Below are 19,377 nucleotides of genomic sequence, written 5' to 3' on the forward strand. Positions count from 1 at the left end.
CACATGCATACAAATATACTTCTATTAGAACAGTACACCAAACAGTAAAAACAGAGATTCAAAAGCTTATAAAACTAATCTACATACTGCTACGAACACATGAGCGAAAGAATCACTCTAATCGGATTTAAAACACAAAAGTTATGCATAATACAAGTTTAAATGGCATTTCTGTAAATAAACCGAACTCAAATTTGAATTTAAACTAATAAAATCTAAATTCCAACGTGTTCTGGATGGCACATACTATTATTAAAAAATACAGGAGCTAAAACAGATAAATGTAGGACTAAAAACAAATACCCTTGGACTGATATTGGACTGCGGGTTGATTTCTTGAAAACCGAGGGGCAAAACCGCACAACTTGCGCGGCGGATCACGGTTGACCACGTCGCCGGCTGACTGGGCACGACATGGTGACCTCTGGTTGGTGCGGTTCACCATGCCTACTGTGGGTGCGCTGACGCGGTGCTGCAAACCGAGTCCACAGCCCAACGGTGGACCGGTTACACACCCCGAAGGGGTACGCGATCTGGGCCGCTGATCAAAAAATGAATGGCACAGAAGAAAGGGGGAAGTTTCCCCTAGCTGCACAGTTCCAGCGGCGGCGGTGCCATTAACACTAGCGAGCCAAGCATGGCTACAGATGCCGGGATGGCAATTCCGGCCACGCCGTTCCAAACGAAAAGCTTGGGGATGATGCGTGCGATCTCGCGAACTCAACGAAATGCAAATCTAGGGTGGGGGAAACACATCGAGACGATAGCCCCACGGTGGCACCATGAATGGCGGAAGCAAAGCCCACCGGTATGGCGATTCTGTGCGCTAGGAACGAATATAAAGGTATGGGGATGATGAGGGTTATACCGCAGTCCTGATGGAGGTGTTCGCGGTGTCCAGGAATGCTTCAAGAGGTCCGGCAACGGTGGCAGTGGACTGGAGAGAGAAATGGCCACCAGTGAGCACGATTGTGGGAAAAACCATGGTGAAAACGAGAGAGGAAGTCACCTACGGCCTTGTCATTACCTGGCGAAGCTTCTGGGCACGCTCGTGATGGCGATCGAGCTCTAGAACAGAGGGATTGCGAGTGGGGTGTGTGAGCTTGAAATAGTGAACGGAAGGGAGAGAGGGAGGGCTCGGCTTGGGCTTTATAGGGCGAGCATGGGCTCTAGAAATGGAAACGGGTGTCGGTGTCACTGTAGGGTTTGAAGGTGCCCCCCTTGATGGCCTCCATCACTCGGTGGAGTGAAGACAACGATGAAGGCAAGCGCTGAATCTTTGACTCGTCGAGGAAGAGAGAGGTGGGTGGCTGATGAGCTGGCCCTAGCCACCAGAGAGAGAAGAGGAAGAGAGGGTGTGGGCCAGCATGGCTGACAGGCGAGCCTCGCCAAATAGAGAGAAGGTGGGAGGGTGCGTGGGTGGACGTGGGCCATGCCACTCGGGCTATCGAGTAGCCGGCGCTGCTAGGCCAAGCGAAATGAGCTAGGCCTGTGCGCACGCAAAGGAGAAAGGGAGGGGCGATCCTATGCTGGGCTTGTGGGAGAGAGGAGAGGGGGTGACCGAGTGGGCGGCCAATGGTCCAAGACCGAGATCCAGGTGTGGGAAAAAGAAAAAGAGATGGTGGGCTTCTCTGGTGTTGGGCTAGAAAGGGAAAAGAAGGTTTTTTAAAGAAAACTCTTTCCTATTTTTCTGAGCTTTAAAACTTGGTCAAATTCAAATGAGATTTGAACTCAACCTCAAATAACCTAGCCCTACACTCAACCAAAAACAAAATTCCTCAGCATGAATGCAACAAACATGTTTCTAAACCTTATAGTTAATTTTAATTAATCAAAAATTATTATTTGACCTAGGTTAAAATGCATAGAAAATTAATTAAATGCTCAATTTTAATTACTAAATTGTAAATGAAATTTTAGGGTGTTACACTCCCACTTTTTGGTTTCCCTTCATACCCTGCTATCCCCATGCAGTGGTGATGCACGTTCCTCTCCTGAAGCTTCTTGTATCTCTCACATGTATTCAGAATGGTAGCACTACATTCCTCCATTAGCTTGATTACTTCTGTGGTGGGCAATGGTCTTTTGTTGTTCAGAATATCCTTAAGGTACCTTGCATAGGTTGGTACCTGTATGGCATCTAGTAGAGGGATATTGATATATAACTTTTTTGATTACCTCCATAAACTAACCAAACTACTTGTCCATTGTAGGTTTTTGATTTCTGCGAGGGAATGGTAAGAAGTTGGTGTCGTGGAAATCATGTTGCGCCTCTTTTTCTTGTGGCTCAACTTCTTCAACCTTGTCGTCTTTCTTTTCTTCCTGTACTGCCGGTGCCTTACCTGTCTTGGCTGGATATGGAGGATCACGAGACTTGTCACCCCTTGTGGTTATGGTGTTAACCTTTTCAAAGTTAGTGGCAGAAGGCAAAGTAGCGGCCAGCTCTGCTATTTGTGATTCTAACATTTTATTATAGCTAAGTTGGTTCTTTATGGTTGAAGAAAAATTATCCATTTTATTATTTATATTTTCTAACATCTTATCATTAGAGGCAAGCTTTTTAGAAATGTTCTCATTAATCTTAGCTTGTCCTAAGACTAGATCTTTCAAGGATGGTTGATTAGGATTGAAAGAATTATTATAATTACCTTGATAATTACTGTGCTAATTGGGCTGCTGTTGTCGGCCCCATCCTTGTCCTTATTGTTGCAGAGGATGGTAGTTGTTGTTGATGTAGTTCACGTCTTCCTGAGTTTTGGGGTAGGTGTTCCTTGAGTGGCCAGTGTTTCCATAGACTTCACAGGTGCTGTGCAACTCATGTACTTGCTAGATGGCCTACTGGTCTTTCTTGAAATTGGCTCGCTCTTCGAGCCTCTTCATCAGTAGGTCCATCTTGACCGATAGCATGTACACCTCCTTGAATGTATGTATGTCTTCGCCCTTCTTGTGGGATTGCAGACATTCTTTCGACTAGCCCTGATTAGAGACCATCTTCTCTATGAGAGCTATTGAATAATTGATAGTGAGTGACATGAATGCTCCTCCAGCAGCAGCATCAAGGTTTTCACGAGCCTTATTAATCAACCCATGGTAAAAGTTTTACAAGAGCAACTAGTTCTCCATCCCATGATAAGGACATTCTAAAATGTATTCTTGCAGGCATTCCCATGCCTCTGGGATGGTTTCGTCATTCTGTTGCTGGAAACTATAAATTCTTCCTCATAGGGCATTGGTTTTTCCCATAGGGTAGAATTTAGCTAGGAAGGCATTGGAGCACTTTGCCCATGTTTTGATGTTATCTCTATTGGCGTAAAACCACTGCTTTGCCTTTCCCAAAAGAGAAAATGGAAAAAGGCAAAGGTGTATGATATCTTCGACAACGTCCTTGATGGTGAATGTACTACAAATCTCCAGGAAATGATGGAGATGAGCACCAGCGTCTTCATGCGCCTTCCCACTGAATTGGCTAGCTTGCACCATATTGATGAGGGCTGGCTTGACTTCGAACCCAGTGTTTCCTTTCTTGAGTACTAGTCCAGTGCAAATATTGTCGGCACTGGTGAAAGGTCCTAATAGCTAGAGGGGGTGAATAGCCTACTAAAAATTTATACAACAACACTTAACAAACCGGTTAGACAATTATGAGGCGAAGCAAGTGTTGCGCTAGCCTACCAAAAAGCAAGCCACCTACCACAATTTAGTTTCTATTGTCTCTAACCACACAATAGCTATGGCACTACACTAAGTTAGTGTGCTCTCAAAGACTAACTAAAGAGACATACTAACCAAACTAACAAGCTCTCACAACTAGCTACACTAAAGAGCTTGATAACTAGTTTGCGGTAAAGTAAAGAGAGAGCAAGATAGTTATACAGCCATGTTGAGGAGTGAACCAATCAATCACAAGAATCAGTATCAATGAAGACCAATCACCTCGGAATCAAATGATGAACACAATCATTTTTTTACCGAGGTTCACTTGCTTGCCAGCAAGCTACTCCTCATTGTGGTGATTCACTCACATGGAGGTTCACGCGCTAATTGGCCTCACACGCCAAACCCTCAATAGGGTGCCGCACAACCAACATAAGATGAGGATCACACAAGCCATGAGCAATTCACTAGAGTACCTTTTGGCTCTCCGCCGGGGAAAGGTCAAGAACCCCTCACAATCACCATGATCGGAGCCGAAGACAATAACCAACCTCCGCTCAACAATCCTTGCTGCTCCAAGCCATCTAGGTGGTGGCAACCACTAAGAGTAACAAGTGAATCCTGCAGTGAAACACGAACACCAAGTGCCTCTAGATGCAAACACTCAAGCAATGCACTTGGATTCTCTCCCAATCTCACAAAGATGATGAATCAATGATGGTGATGAGTGGGAGGGCTTTGGCTAAGCTCACAAGGTTGCTATTTCAATGTAAATGGCCAAGAGAGTGAGCTTGAGCCAGCCATGGGGCTTAAATAGAAGCCCCACGAAATAGAGCCCTTGGGCTCCTCACTGCACTGAACACGGGCCGACCAGATGCACCGATCAGATTGACCGGACACTGGACCTCAGCGTCTAGTCGCGCGATGCATGGCCACGTGTCCCCTCTCTTCAAATATTGAGCGCCCAATCCCAACGGTCAAGCGATGACCGGACGCTGAACCCCAGTGTCCAGTCGTTTCCAGTAAGCATCCAGAGATGACTTTTCATGACCGAACACGTCCGGTCATGCTCGACCGGACACACCCAGCGTCCGGTCACACGGTGACTCCCCTATGCGCTGCCACGTCAGTAGGACCGGACGCACCCCTCTAGCATCTGGTCACTAAGTGACCCAGCGTTCGGTCAGAGACCGATGCCAGCATCTTTGTAGCTTCTACTGACCGGACGCGCCGGTCCAACCGAGGCCAGCGTCCGGTCACTTACAGTGACCTTCGTCTTTTCTGTATAGGGCGTCGGTGGCACCGTCGGACTGTCCGCACTCTACGGGCGAACACTCTGCCGGTGAAGTTTCCTAACCCTTGCTCAAATGTGCCAACCATAAAGTGTATCACCTTGTGCACATGTGTTAGCATATTTTCACAAACATTTTCAAGGGTGTTAGCACTCCACTAGATCCTAAATGCATATGCAATGAGTTAGAGCATCTAGTGGCACTTTGATAACTGTATTTTGATATGAGTTTCACCCCTCTTAATAGTACGGCTATCGATCCTAAATGTGATCACACTCACTAAGTGTCTCGATCACCAAAACAAAATGGCTCCTACCATTTATACCTTTGCCTTGAGCCTTTTGTTTTTCTCTTTCTTCTTTTCAAGTCCAAGCACTTGATCATCACCATGGCATCACCATCATCATGTCATGGTCTACATTTGCTTCATCACTTGAAATGTGCTACCTATCTCATGATCACTTGATAAACTAGGTTAGCACTTATGGTTTCATCAATTCACCAAAACTAAACTAGAGCTTTCAATCTCCCCCTTTTTGGTAATTGATGACAACTCTTTCACAAAGATATGAATTGAAATTCAATTGAATCTATGTTGCTTGTCCAAGCATAATTACCATGTGTAAAAAGATATGGACAAGTTTCATGAACTCCATATGGTAGTGATTGCTCCCCCTACATATGTGCTAGGAGGTTGGATTGTAGCTTGCACATATGCTTAGATAGGAAATATAGGAGACAATGTCTACCAAATGATGCTAAGGTATAAAAGATGGACCTTTGAAGTGTGATACCAATCGGAGTGCACCATTATACCATCCTTAGCACCATGGTTAGCTCGATACCACTTGGAAAGGCTTGGAAATGAAATCACTAGATAACCTATGCATGCTAGATTTTCATTTCATCATTCAAACGTACAACTAGCATATACCACACAAGCATGGATATTGAAATTTTAAAACTTGTGTCATGCAAGCAAACATATGAAATGCATATTCAAATGCACAATACAAGTTCATGAGCTTGCTCCCCCTACTTGTGTGCTCAAAATTTTAATTGATCTCCTTCATTTGTCACATCTCTCCCCTTATGTCAAATTCTCCCCCATTCACTTATATCTTTATTTCTCTCCCCCTTTGTTGTCTTTTCACTATCTTTGTACACTATTTCTCCTCCTTTGTCATCAATGACCACAAAGGCTCAAAATGTAGATAGGTTGAGATTATCAATGTCAATCAATGGGGTGAGGATTATTTTCCTAAATTTGGTCCAATCTAGATCATTTACCAAAGATATTTAACTTGGTTTGATCCAAGAACAAGCTTCTTCACACCTCTAAATAAGGGTTATCTTGTACCATGTTGAGTTAAACACTTAGAGCTCATTTTCTAGATCAAACACTAGGTTTACAAGCCCACAAACATGTCATATGCTACCACTAGATCAAAATGAGCATAGAAGCAATAGCGGTACCATATAATCATCAAATTCATTTGATTTTCATGAATGAGCCTATTAAATGTGAAAGATGTCTAGATGCACTAAACATGTCCTTAGCAAGGATGTATGCCATGCCAATCAACTTTTACCTTAGATTGCTTGAAGGAGAGGCATGTCATATAAGTGGGGGGTGCATCAATACATATTTGAGAAATCCAATATGTTCAACTCATTTCTTAGCTTGCAAAACCTTTTCTCATCCAATGGCTTGGTGAATATATCAGCAAGTTGATCTTCGGTGCCTACACTCTCAATGCAAATGTCCCCTTTTTGTTGGTGTTCTCTTATGAAATGGTGGCGGACATCAATGTGCTTTGTTCTTGCATGTTGAACCAGATTGTTGGTCAACTTGATTGCACTCTCATTGTCACATAGCAATGGCACTTTCTTGAACTTGATTCTAAAGTCACACAAAGTGGCCTTCATCCAAAGTATTTGTGCACAACTACCGGCGGATATTCGGCTTCGGCGGTTGATAATGCAACACTATTTTTCTTCTTTGATGACCATGAAACAAGTGATCTTCCCAATAGTTGACATGTGCCTGAGGTGCTCTTCCTTTCAACCTTGCATCCCGCATAATCCGAGTCGGAGTAACCAACTAGCTCAAACTTTGCTCCTTTGGGATACCACAAACCAACATTTTTTGTATGCTTCAAGTACCTCAATATTCTCTTTGTAGCCTTCAAATGACTTTCTCTTGGTGAGGCTTGAAATCTTGCACACATGCATACACTAAACATCACATCCGGCCTTGATGCGGTCACATAGAGTAGGCTTCCAATTATAGACCGATACAATTTTTGATCCACCATGTTGCCACTTGCATCACTATCCAAGTTGTCATTTGTTCCCATTGGTGTGCTAATGGCTTTGCTATCACTCATGCCAAACTTCTTGATCATGTCCTTGATATACTTGCCTTAACTTACAAATGTACCATTTTTCAATTGCTTGATTTGAAGACCAAGAAAGTAACTCAACTCTCCAATCATGGACATCTCAAACTCATTAGCCATCATCTTTCCAAACTCATCACAAAAGTCTTGATTGGTTGATCCAAATATGATATCATCAACATAGATTTGCAACACAAATAAATATTTTCCAATCTTATTGATGAAAAGAGTGGTGTCAACCTTGCCCATTATGAACCCTTTAGAGAGTAGGAAGTCCCTCAATCTCTCATACCATGCTCTAGGTGCTTGCTTCAAGCCATACAATGCCTTCTTCCACTTCTACACATGGTTGGGCTTCTTGTCAACTTCAAAACCAGGAGGTTGCTCAACATATACTTCTTCATTGATGTAACCATTGAGAAATGCACTCTTTACATCCATTTGATAGAGTTTGATGTTGTGGGCACAAGCATAGGCTAGCAAGATTCTAATTGCTTCCAATCTAGCAACCGGGGCATATGTTTCTCCAAAGTCAAGACCTTCAACTTGAGTATAGCCTTGTGCTACCAATCTTGCTTTGTTCCTTACTACTATCCCATCTTGATCTTGCTTGTTTCTAAAGACCCATTTGGTTCCAATCACATTGTGTCCCTTTGGTCTCTCTACTAATTCCCATACTTGATTTCTTGTGAAGTTATTCAATTCTTCATGCATAGCATTCACCCAATCAACATCCTTCAATGCTTCTTCTATCTTCTTTGGTTCAATGGATGACACAAATGAGAAATGCTCACAAAATGAAGCCAATGTTGATCTTGTTTGTACACCTCTAGAAATATCACCAATCATAGTGTCCAATGGATGATCCCTTGCAATGTTGGTTGGTTGGAGCATTGGAACTTGATTGCTTGCACTTGCTTGATCATTGGGTTGAGATGATGTACTAGCCACTTGATCTTGTTCATTTTCATGAGAGCCACTTGTACTAGCTTGATTTGTATCATCTTGCACATTTGAGTTAGAGAGCACTTGCACTTGATCATCTTCATCATCATTCACTTGCCTAGGCCTCAATTCACCAACATCCATGTTCTTCATGGCATTTGAAAGTTGAATGCCTCCAACATCTTCTAAGTTCTCATTCTCTTCTTGTGAACCCTTGGTTTCATCAAATTCAACATCATGAACTTCCTCAAGAGTACCACTATCCAAATTCCAAACTCTATATACTTTGCTTGTAGTGGAATAACCAAGTAGGAATCCTTCATCACATTTCTTATCAAACTCGCCCAATCTAGTGCCTTTCTTTAAGATATAGCATTTGCAACCAAAGACTCAAAAATATGCAATGTTGGGATTTCTACCATTCAAGAGCTTATATGGTGTCTTCTCTTTCAATGAGTGACAATAGAGGCGGTTGCTATAATAGCAAGCCATGTTGATAGCTTCGGCCCAAAAAGATTGACTCACATTGTACTCACTAAGCATAGACCTTGCCATATCAATGAGTGTTCTATTCTTCCTCTCAACAAGGCCATTTGATTGTGGAGTGTACTTGGCCAAGAATTGATGTCTAATTTCAAATTCATCACACAACTCATCAATTCTAGTGTTCTTGAACTCACTACCATTATCACTTCTAACTCTCTTGATGGTTGTTTCATACTCATTGTGAATGCCCTTGACAAATGATTTGAATGTTGCAAACACATCACTTTTGTCCACTATAAAGAATACCCATGTGTATCTAGTGTAATCATCCACTATCACAAAGCCATATTTGTTACCACCAATGCTAGTGTATTGAGTTGGCCCAAACAAATCCATGTGCAATAACTCAAATAATTTACTAGTGCTCATCATGCTTTTCTTAGGATGGGTGTTTCCAACTTGTTTGCCGGCTTGACAAGAGCTACAAAGCTTATCCTTCTCAAACACAACATCTTTCAAGCCTCTAACCAAGGCATGCTTAACCAATCTATTCAATTGTTTCATTCAAACATGACCAAGCCTTCTATGACATAACCAACCCATGCTAGACTTAGTGAACAAACATGTAGATAATTTAGCTTCACTAGCATTGAAATCAACCAAGTATAGATTCTTATATCTAAAGCCTTTGAAGATCAAGTTAGATCCATCTACACTTATGATCTCTACATCATCTACCCCAAATGTGCATTTGAATCCAAGATCACACAATTGAGCCACGGATAGCACATTGAAGTTCAAGCTCTCTACTAGCAATACATTGGATATGCTCATGTCATTGGATATTGTAATCTTACCAAGCCCTTTGACCTTGCCTTTGCCATTGTCACCAAATGTGATACTATCATAACCATCATTGCCATTGGTGTTGATTGAGTTGAACATTCTAGCATCACCGGTCATGTGTTGAGTACACCCACTATCAAGAACCCAATGCCTTCCTTCGGCTTTGTAATTAACCTACAAAAGAAGATCAATTCTTTTTAGGTACCCAAACTTGCTTGGGTCCTTGAAGGTTAGTCACTAAGCTCTTTGGTACCCAAATGGCTTTCTCCTTTGAGCCCATCCATGGTTTACCAATGAACTTAGCCTTCACACCATTTGTACCCTTAGTAAGCACATAGAAAGAATTAATCTTAACTGAGGATACATTAGCATTTTTGCTCTTATTTTTGCATTCATGGTCTTTATGACCAACTCGCTTGCAACTAGTGTAAAATTGACCATTGTTCTTCATAAAATTAGTTTTGTGAGGAGCAAAGGCCGCCTTGCCTTTCTTAGGGATATAGCCCAATCCATCTTTATAGAGAGAAGCTCTTTGGCTACCCAAGCACATAAGCAAGCGGTCCTCACCACCATAGGCCTTAGCCAAGGTGTGAGTGAGCTTATTGACCTCCTTCTTGAGGTTCTCATTCTCAACCATTAGTGAGGCATCACAAGTGAAACCATCACTACTAGATGAGGTGGAAGTAGAAGTACTACAAGAAGGGTTAGCAGGAGCAACAATGATAGGCATAGATAATGATTCATCAATTATATCACAAGTTAAGCCTACATTGCAAGTTTCAACATGCTTCTTTTTATTTTGCTCATCAAGCAAAGAGGAATGAGCCTTTTCTAGCTTTTTGTGAGCCTTGCCAAGCTTCTCGTGGGCTTCCTCTAGCCTCTCATGAGTTGCTTTGAGCTCATTAAGGGCTTGCTTAAGGGCTTTTACTTCCTTATTCAAGCTCTTGCATTCCCTTCTCTTAATGTCAAACTGTTCTTTAGCATCTTCTAGCATGTCATATAATTCATCTTTAGTAGGTTCATCATCATCACTATCACTATCATTTTCATTATCATGTTCATCATCACTTTCATCATCACAAGTTTGTACCTTAGTGGCCTTAGCCATGAAGCATGATGGAGTGTCGAAAAGAGAAGGCTTCTCATTGATAGCAATGCTTGCAAGTGCCTTCTTCTTGGTGGTCTTGTCATCATCACTATCATCATCCTCACTTGAGGAAGCATCACTATCCCAAGTGACCACATATAAACCACCCTTCTTCTTCTTGAAGGTCATCTTGTCCTTCTTCTCTTTCTTTTCCTTCTTGTCCTTCTTCTTGTCCTTCTTGTTGTCATCATCATTGTCGCTATTGTATGGACATTGAGCAACAAGATGATCTTTGCTTCCACATTTGAAGCACCTTCTTGACTCTTCCTTATGAAGATTTCTTTCTTCTAGCATGGTACCCTTTCTTCATCATGAATTTGCCAAATTTCTTGACAAAGAGAGCCATCTTCTCATCATCATCATCATCCCATGAGCCATCATCTTCACTTGATGTATCTTGCTTTGCCTTGCCCTTGGATGATGTGGCCTTGAATGTCATGCTCTTCTTCTTCTCATCCTTCTTCTCATATTTCTTCTCCTTTTCTTCCTTTTCATCATCATCTCTATATGTATCATCGGTCATTATATCTCCCAACACTTGGTTTGGTGTCATGGTGTCCAAACCACTCCTCACTAGAATAGTGACCAATGTGCCAAATCTTGAAGGTAAGCATCTCAAGAACTTGTGGGAGAAGTCCTTGTCCTTCACCTATTCTCCAAGTGCTTTGAGATCATTAACAAGCACTTGAAGCCTATGGAACATCTCTAGCACACTCTCATCCTCCTTCATCTTGAAGCTTGCAAACTTCTCTTTGAGAATGTATGCCTTTGCACCATTCATGGCTTGCGTGCCCTCAAATGATTCTTCCAACTTCTTCCAAGCCTTATGAGCCATCTCAATATTCTTGATTTGCTCAAATGTTCTCTCATCAATTGCATCATGAATGGCACTTAGAGCAATGTCATTGTTTTGGAGAAGCACTTCTTTGGCCACGGTGGGATTCTCTAGATCACCAATCTCAATTTTGGTTTCTACCACCTTCCACACCTTTCTATTGATTGACTTGATATGTGTGGTCATCTTTGACTTCCAATAAGGATAATTTGTGCCATCAAATTGGGGTGGCTTCTTTGTGTTGTTGATTTGAGCCATTTTTACACCGAAGGTTGTTAAGCCTCAAATCACGGTGACCTCAGCTCTGATACCACTTGAAAGGTCCTAATGGCTAGACGGGGGGTGAATAGCCTACTAAAATTTCTATAACAACACTTAACAAACCGGGTAGACAATTATGAAGCGAAGCAAGTGTTGCGCTTGCCTACCAAAAAGCAAGCCACCTACCACAATTTAGTTTCTATTGCCTCTAACCACACAATAGCTATGGTACTATACTAAGTTAGTGTGCTCTCAAAGACTAACTAAAGAGGCACACTAACCAAACTAACAAGCTCTGACAACTAGCTACACTAAAGAGCTTGATAACTAGTTTGCGGTAAAGTAAAGAGAGAGCAAGATAGTTATACCGCCATGTCGAGGAGTGAACCAATCAATCACAACAATCAATATCAATGAAGACCAATCACCTCGGAATCAAATGATGAACACAATGATTTTTTACCGAGGTTCACTTGCTTGGCGGCAAGCTACTCCTCGTTGTGGCGATTCACTCACTTGGAGGTTCACCCGCTAATTGGCCTCACACGCCAAACCCTCAATAGGGTGCTACATAACCAACACAAGATGAGGATCACACAAGCCATGAGCAATTCACTAGAGTACCTTTTGCCTCTCCGCTAGGGAAAGGTCAAGAACCCCTCACAATCACCACGATCAGAGCCGGAGACAATAACCAACCTCCGCTCGATGATCCTCGCTGCTCCAAGCTATCTAGGTGGTGGCAACCATCAAGAGTAACAAGTGAATCCCACAGTGAAATACGAACACCAAGTGCCTCTAGATGCAAACACTCAAGCAATGCACTTGGATTCTCTCCCAATCTCATAAAGATGATGAATCAATGATGGAGATGAGCGGGAGGGCTTTGGATAAGCTCACAAGGTTGCTATGTCAATGTAAATGGCCAAGAGAGTGAGCTTGAGCTGGTCATGGGGCTTAAATAGAAGCCCCATGAAATAGAGCCCTTGGGCTCCTCACTGCACTGAACACAGGCCGACCGAACGCACTAGTCAGATTGACCGGACGCTGGACCTCAGCGTCCAGTCGTGCGATTCACGCCATGTGTCCCCTCTCTTCAAATACTGAGCGCCCAATCCCAACAGTCAAGCGATGACCGGATACAGCAGCTCAAAGTGACCGGACGCTGAACCCCGGTGTCCGATCGTTTCCAGTGAGCATCTAGAGACAACTTTTCATGACCGGACGCATCCGGTCATGCTCGACCGGACACACCCAGCGTCCGGTCACACGATGACTCCCTTGTGCGCTGCCACATCAGTAGGACCGAACGCACCCCTCCAGTGTCCGATCACTAAGTGACCCAGCGTCTGGTCAGAGACCGACGCCCGTGTCTTTGCAGCTTCTACTGACCGGATGCGCCGGTCCAACCGAGGCCAGCGTCCGGTCACTTATAGTGACTTTCGTCTTTTCTGTATAGGGCACCGGTGGCACTGTCGAACTATCCGTACTCTATGAGTGGACACTATGCTGGAGAAGTTTCCTAACCCTTGCTCAAATGTGCCAACCACCAAGTGTATCACCTTGTGCACATGTGTTAGCATATTTTCACAAACATTTTCAAGGGTGTTAGCACTCCACTAGATCCTAAATGCATATGCAATGAGTTGGAGCATCTAGTGGCACTTTGATAACTATATTTTGATATGAGTTTCACCCCTATTAAAAGTACGGCTATCGATCCTAAATGTGATCACACTCACTAAGTGTCTCGATCACCAAAACAAAATGGCTCCTACCATTTATACCTTTGCCTTGAGCCTTTTCTTTTTCTTTTTCTTTTTCTTCTTTTCAAGTCCAAGCACTTGATCATCACCATGGCATCACCATCATCATGTCATGGTCTTCATTTGCTTCATCACTTGAAATGTGATACCTATCTCATGATCACTTGATAGACTAGGTTAGCACTTAGGGTTTCATCAATTCACCAAAACCAAACTAGAGCTTTCAACTGGGAGTAGAGAATTCGCGTAGCTTTTTGTTGGCCATGACTTCAGTTGGTGGCGTTGAGCTACCTCCTGACTTGTTTGGTTCTGACTAGGAAGCTTGACCTAACAAGCCTTGTTTTCTTTTTTGGATGTAAGCTCCTTGATTTTCAATGGAGTTTGTCGGTGAATCAAGACCAGTTTTGCACTACCTTGTATAAGATATGATCAAATAAAAACAAGGGTAAGCCTACTAGAGCAGTGGTGCATAGTTATGATGTCATCAATAAGTAATATTGGATCAATTCTCCTATTGCCTGTGTCCTCCCCGGCAACGGCACTAGAAATGCTTGTTGGTATTTATTAATGTGAGTTTAGAAGATAGGAATTCTGCAAGGGCACAATATACCATTGTAGCACTTCACCTGGAGTATTCTAGGTATCATTATTTATATTTTACCATAGGGAGGAGCATGGCAAGGAAAAGATTGATAAATTTATGCTTATGATGAAATCACTAACTAAACACTTACTCTAAACAGGGATAAGCCAAAAGATATTTATATGATAAACACATGACAAACCAGAGAGAGATAAATACTCATAAATGTAGTATAGCTAGACTATGTAACAATCAAGAGAGAAAGATTCCTAAGTTATTTCTAATCAACATGTCATAGCATACAAAGGCATATACACTTATAGTAATGGTTAACTCCATCTATGCATAAGGGACATCTCTAAGGAGGAGCATAGCAGAAATATAACTTCATCCATCGTGACACGGGTCCTACTAGTCCTACAGATGGGGGGTGGACTACAGAGGATAAACGAGACTATCACTCTTGCGATCTACCACACGTGCCGCAATGGAGGGTGCATCCACATGCAAAACAATGTATAAGCACCACGCTTACACAAAGTCCGGCTACTCAACCCACTTGGGTACTGAGTCGAGCGCTCTATGATCCTATGCATAGACCAAAAGACAACTATGACTATATCAAGTACATACCCAAAGTAAACTAAGAACATGATAAATAGAAACATAATATAGATTAAGGTCAAAATCATAATAAGATATGAAATATAAAGGATACAATGGCTATACCAAGCCTCCAGAGATGAATTCAAAACCTTGAGCAATAGCCCGACTCTACTTGAATCTTACTCTAGCAAGACTATACTTAAAACTGTAAATACTAGAGATCTTCTCTTCTCTTCTGAATTGTCTATGGCTCTCTGCTCCGAACACCCTTCTAGAGGGAGTCTAGGGATCCTTTTATAGGGGGCACCCGGCACCTGCGGGCCAATGAATCCATGGCATAGCTCCATCTCGACTCTCCGTTCTTATCCGACTTGAATGCATGGTGGAGATTGATCTTGGAAGGTGGTGGAGGATTCCTGTATCGTAGCATGGTGGATAGAGAGGCCAAGGGGTCGGCCGACCTAGAGGTGGGGTCACCCAACCCCCTGGCTCCTCTTCTGTTGATCTTCGTCGGTAACTCTTGGACGGTGGAGTAGAGCCCAGTGGAGTTGGTTTCATTGTAGCTAAAATTGATTTGTTAAGATAGCATGGCCCACTCGGTCTGTTTTTTAGATAAACCCTCCTGCATTCACAGAATCACCAAAACTCATGAAAATACTTGGTTTAAACCACTTCACCTATGTTGGTGACTGATTTTAAGGATAAATGCAGGTCATATTGATGGTTTATGATTGACGTTAATGACCATCAATAGTGTGCTACTATTTGATTCATCTTACATGATTAGCTGCTAGGTATTGCCGGAGCAAATTATTTCGACAGTTAGCGCACTAGGTAGGGGCCTTTCATGTACAAATCTATTTTGTTTTGGATGGTTTTTGTCACCAGGGTCAACGACGGTGCCAGCAAGATGCGATCGGACAACGACACCAACAATGGCACCGCCTCCAAGCAAGTCAGGAACTCGCTTCAGCAAGCTACCAGGTCGCATGTCCACCTCTTCCTCAGCGAGATCGAAAGCGCTATTGAGGCAGGACCGCTCCAATTGGTCCATGACGTGAACCGCTACACCGAGCAAGTCTTCTTGGGAGTACCTCTTTGATGCTGCCTACAAGATCTGGTGGAATCCACGCTGGACCAGCGACATGGATCCAATGTCGTTGCCTAGCTCTGCTTTATAACGGTTCTTCAACAAGCTCAACAGCGTTGCCATGGTACACACCTAGGAACTTCACTAGGCCTCTACGATCACCCCTAATAGGGTTGGGTTTTCTCGGATAGCAAAGAAAGGTCATAAACGCAAGGGCGCAAATCTCAGCCAAGGTCAGGACCATCAAATAAGATTCAGCCAGGCTATGAATAGCGCATGTCACAACCATGGTTTCCGATGACTCACTTGGCCTAGGACTACGCTGTTTACCAGAGTATGCTTGCGGAAGTGGCTTCCAAATGGGAACCCCATAACAAAAACAAGCATCAAAGGGAGGAGTATTCGGGACAAGCTCCTAAAGGTGTAATGGTCATCTTTGGTAGGACTGAAGCCCGATCAGATCTGGGGTACCATCCCCCTTTAGATGGGAGATTTGTGCCAAGTTACCAGTGGCTACATCACAGTTGCCCTGGTTAGAGAACTCCATCACCTTCAACAGGAGCGATTAGCCTAAACATCTTGTCGATATTGGTCGATTTCCCTTGGTAGTCAGCACAGTTATTGAAACCGTCCGTGCTACCAAGGTTTTCATGGATGGTGGAAGTGATTTCAATCTCCTTTATTGGGACACTTTCGAGAGGCTAAAGATAGGCATCGACAAGCTACGCCCCGTGAAGGGACTGATCACTAGAGTAGTGCTGGGATGATAGGTGATGCCCCTTGGCATTGTCGACCTCAAAGTCTCGTTCGGTGATGTAGTAGACTTCTATTAGGAGACACTCTCTTTTGAGGTTGTCCACTTCCAGGACACCTACCACGTCATATTGGGGAGACCATGCTTCATTAAATTCATGGTTGTTCCCAGTTATGCCTACCTAAAGATGTAGCTGCTAGGTCCCAATGAAATCATCATGATTTCTAGGAACCTCCAAAACACTTACCAATGCGACAGGCTCACCTTTGAGAATGCCGTTCGCAACTTAGATCCTACCGAACGCGAGCAAGACTACAACCTTACAAAAGTACCAGACTCAGGGCCTTCAAAGCTAGCACCTCCTTGTCAGGAGTTGAAGCCATTGCCCCTAAGAAGAGAGGGCCACCACCGATACAATTTACACCGGTGGGTCCATTGGCGCCTCCCGCATTGACGCCATCTGAGGATTCAAAGAAAGTTAGACTAGAAAAGAAGATGCAAGCAAGACAACCAACATAGGGAAGAGCCTAAACCAAGCTTAGCAAGATGAGCTCATCAAATTCCTTGTCGATAATCAGGACATCTTCACCTAAAAACCCTCTAACATGATTGGAATTCCAAGGGAGATAGCTGAACATTCCTTGAGAATCAGGCCGACGCAAAGCCGGTTAAGTAGCATCTGAGAAGGTTTGATGATGAGAGGTGTAGAGCCATAGAAGAGGAAGTGGACAAACTCCTTGACGTAAGGTTCATTAGGGAGGTTTTGCATCCAGACTGGCTACCAAATGAGGTCCTTGTACCCAAAAAAGAATAAAAAATGGAGAATGTGTGTTGACTATTCGGGCCTTAATAAGGCGTGTCCCAAGGATCCATATCCTTTACCCCATATAAACCATATCATAGACTTCACCACAGGATCCAAATTGCTCTATTTCCTTAACGCCTACTCAAGGTATCACTAGATCCACATGAAGGAGTCCGACCAGTTAGGTACTTTGTTCATTACCCCAATTAGAGCATACTATAATGTTATGATGCCGTTTGGGCTAAAGAACGTGGGGGCTACTTACCAGCGCTGCATGCAGCGCTGCCTTCATGAGCAAATTAGAAAAAACATAGAAGCATATGTCGATGACATCGTCATCAAATTGGCAAAAGCTGGCGATTTGATTAAAGATCTTTCAGACCCTTGACAACCTTTGGAGGTTTAAGATCAAGCTGAACCCAGACAAGTGTACCTTCAGGGTACCATCGAGCAAACTACTCGGGTATACTCTATCGACGTGTGGGATTGAAACCAACCTGGTCAAGGTGAAGACTATCCTAGACATGGGGCCACCCAATGAGCTCAAAGATGCGCAGAAGTTGATGGGGGTGTTTGGCTTCTTTAAGCCAGTTCATCTCTCAGCTAGGCGAAAAGGGTTTCCCCTTATACAAACTCTTACGGAAAATGCCAAACTAGTGGTCGACCCCTAGGCTCATAAAGCTTTCGATGATCTCAAAGACTTCCTCACCAAACCCCTGGTTTTGGTTGCCCCTAACAACGAGCAGCCCCTGCTCCTACATGTCATCACAACCACCCAGGTGGTCAGTGTGGCTATAGTCGTCGAGAGAAAGGAGAAAGGCCACATATAAACCGTCCAGCGCCGAGTATACTTCCTCAGCCAGATACTCGCCGATAGCAAAACTTGCTATCCGCACATTCAGAAAATACTTCACAGAGTATACATGGCGAAGAAGTTGGTCCACTACTTCAACTCACACCCGAGTAGTGTGATCACCTCCTTTCCATTAGGAGAGATCATCAACAATCAGGATGCTACTAGCCAAATCGCTATATGGGCAATGGAGTTATGGCCTATGGTATAACATACATGCCATGCACTGCCATAAAATCCTAGGCATTGGTGGATTTTATTACAGAAAGGATGGAAGTCCACACCAAGCCGATGGTGGTTGATTTGGAATACTAGAGTATGTACTTTGATGGATCCTTCATGCTACAAGGAGCAGGAGCAGGAGTCATCTTGGTTTCCCCTAGCGGGAACCATATGAGGTATGTGCTTCAATTATGCTTTGAGGGAGCAACTAACAATGTAGCCGAGTACGAAGCTTTGCTCCATGGATTGCGAACCGCAATCATCCTCAGAGTCAGAAGACTCATTGCATTGGGAGACTTAGAGCTCATCGTCAGCTAGGTGATCAAAGCCTCAACATGCCATGACCACAAGATGGAAGCTTATTGTGCTGAGGTCAGGAAGCTCGAGGCCAGGTTTGATGGCATGGAGCTACGACATATCCCTTGAAGGGAGAATGAAGAAGCCGACAACCTTGTGAGGCTAGGCTCAACTTGGGAAACCCTCCTGAGCAGCGTGTTCCTCGACGTCCTCATGAAGCTCTCCGTTCGTTTGGAAGTCAAACCTCAACCACCACCAGAGTTAGATGCCCATGTCATCATGCAAGTGGTGGTGGCGAACCCAGACTAGGCAAAGCCTCTCATCGACTACTTGCAGCACGAGATCTTGCCCCTCAACAGGGATGAAGTAGACCAAGTGCAAAGGAAGGCAAAATCATATGTTATGATATATGATGAGATCCACCATAAAAGCACAACAGGGATTCTACAACATTGTATACCCATCGAAGACGGAATAAAAATCCTATGAGATACCCACTCGAGAGCATGTGGACATCATGCGGCACCGAATAC

The 19,377-nt window shown here is 43.5% G+C and overlaps 1 non-coding gene across 1 annotated transcript; it reads left to right on the forward strand.

Moving 5' to 3' along the window:
* Positions 1-3,121: 3,121 nt before the first annotated feature.
* LOC136509693 (small nucleolar RNA R71) lies at positions 3,122-3,228 on the forward strand. The gene has a single exon (XR_010772442.1). It is a non-coding gene; the product is annotated as a small nucleolar RNA R71 (small nucleolar RNA).
* The last annotated feature ends 16,149 nt before the right edge of the window (positions 3,229-19,377 follow it).

This window comes from Miscanthus floridulus, chromosome 15, assembly GCF_019320115.1.
Source record: "Miscanthus floridulus cultivar M001 chromosome 15, ASM1932011v1, whole genome shotgun sequence".
In the NCBI taxonomy this organism is placed as follows: domain Eukaryota; kingdom Viridiplantae; phylum Streptophyta; class Magnoliopsida; order Poales; family Poaceae; genus Miscanthus; species Miscanthus floridulus.